We start from the raw sequence: 2,470 nt of genomic DNA, 5'->3' as shown, positions 1-2,470 counted from the left end.
GTTTCAAAAGTTTGAGCATTGAAGAAACATCGGTGAATTATCAGAGCACATCTATATATTAAAAAGAATGTTTCTTGGTTAATCTTTTATAAGAATAGACTAATCAACTTTTGATTTATTTCAATATTTGTATAATGTCTATTTGGAACTATCAATAAAAAAAGTTAATGATAAGCTTTATTTTATAAATCTTGTATCATTCTTTTGATGGTTTGATTGTGCAACTTGTTTTGGTTCATATGTCTCTGTGTTTTGCTTTCGCTTATGAGATAAAAATTTGGTTTTCATTAAATAAAAGTTTTGAGATCATTTTGGCTTATGTTTGTATGATTGTGTGACTTGTTGATTTTACGAGTTTCATATCTAACCTTTTGGGTTTCTTTATTGAATAATCATAAGAAGATGATGGTGATTTAAATCACATGTGAGTCACATATATACTAATATCAACTTATGTTCTATAAATTGTGTATTTAGTATAAATATGAGTTGTTTCGGTTTTAGTCTTCCTCTGGGTTTGCAGGTGATTGTTAAGATCTTGTTGACCTTTCTATGGTAAAGGTTTTTTCTGTGCTATTCTTTTGTTTTTGCATGGAATAACATACTCAGTAGGAGAGTTCTAAGATGAACTTAAGTTTAATGATATATCTCTATGGGATTGTGGTTGTGGAAATCGAAGAAAAAATTATTTCTGTAATCTCTTTCATGATAAATAACTAGAACGTTCTAGTTTGGCTTATCGAAATTAGGTGACGATTATTTCTGTTAATCATTTTCCTGATAAGAAAACTAAGTTAATTCTGATCTTAGTTTTGGCTTATCGAAATAGATTCAATTATTTAGGTATTTTGGATCCTCATAAGTAACTACATTAATTATGATATTAGTTGGACTTATCAAAATGAAGGAAAATTACCTCGGGTGAATGTTCTTTGATTAGAGGATAAATCTTGATTACTTTCATAGTTTTTAATTTAGTATTTCTTACCAGAAGTGGTATGTTTGACCTGCGATTCGCTTCGGCTCTTATAGGTTGTATCGGGTCCTAATGAACTTTGAGGGTCCTTTCGAAATTTATTATTCGTACCTTTATCAGTTATCTGAAAAAAGGGGGAGAAATATATGGAGTATACGGTGATTTAAGTATCACTGAGAAAGGAAATATATGTTGAAATTTACATATCTAAACATAAAAGAGTAAAGCATTTATCAAGGGGTGAAACATATCATGTTGCGTAGTATTATATATTACGAAATATAATAGCATATATGTTCTGATTGAAATATATGTCTGGCCTACCTTTAGAGTTAAGAGACGCATCAACAACGATCATTTATTTTGAATATTTGCAGGACTTTGTGATGTTGAAACTTGGAATCAAGCGTATGAAAATATAGTAAAGAGATTGTTGTGTAATGTAATGTCTTTGCCTTTTAATTCTTGTATTTTTCGTATGAAAAAACTTTTGTCACTAAAATTGACAAAGGGGAAGATTGTTAGAGCATTGCTCGGTTGAACCAACCACGCGTTGGTATGTCAAGTTCGGTTGTCATATTTTAGTTCCAAAATTCGAACCTGCTTGATTTAACCACTCAAATAAACCTTGTTAGATTAGACTAAGAACAATAGAAATGTTGAGACTCGCTCGTGTTACTCCGAAGAACCTGAAGACACATAGGCATCAAAAAATACATCATCCTTTTATTCGAAGTTAGTAACACAGACTTGCTTGTTACATTTATATCTACATTTATTTCAAGTCGTTTTCATTGAAAACATAACATATGGATTTTATTTATGTGTCTCTAGTATTGGTGACTTGATTATTTCGATAATCAAAGTGTCAAGGAACGATGTACTAGTTGTTTCATACAAATTTGGTATATGGATTTACAAAGTATAGTTTATCTATTGGACTTCGAAGATTCAACATAACATCATTTAGTAATTCGATATTATTTAATGTATTGAACTTTCAAGTTGATTCCATACCTAAAAAACTTTGTTCTCATGGTTCAAGGAAGTAAACTAGCGAAACTTGTTTCTTAGTTGGAAATTAAGGAGTCAAAGGATCGATCCTATTAAAGATCCTTGTTTAAGGTATTGTCCTAAAATAAATCCTTTTGTTAGAGCACTGCTCGGTCAAGCTCGCAAGTTTTTTTTATCTCAAGCTTGTTGTGAATGTGAATTACACGAAACTATATCTTGATTTCTATCTCTGCTTAAGTCAAGTCTCGAACTAGGATTAGAGTTGGTGGTTGAGTATTAGACACAACTGAATAACCCTCGAAGATTGAAGACTTAAAATCAAACAAAGAAATTTTTGGTTTGCTTCGTACTCAAGATCTTTAACTCTTCATACTTCAAGTTCTTATATGGTTTTGCATTTTCTCGTTCATCAGCTCTATTGTTGAAGATATGTGGCGATAAAAACTTATGAAATACTCGAAAAGAGATTTATTATAATGA

Source organism: Papaver somniferum, chromosome 5 (assembly GCF_003573695.1).
Source record: "Papaver somniferum cultivar HN1 chromosome 5, ASM357369v1, whole genome shotgun sequence".
Lineage (NCBI taxonomy): Eukaryota > Viridiplantae > Streptophyta > Magnoliopsida > Ranunculales > Papaveraceae > Papaver > Papaver somniferum.
This window is presented reverse-complemented; position numbering follows the sequence as displayed.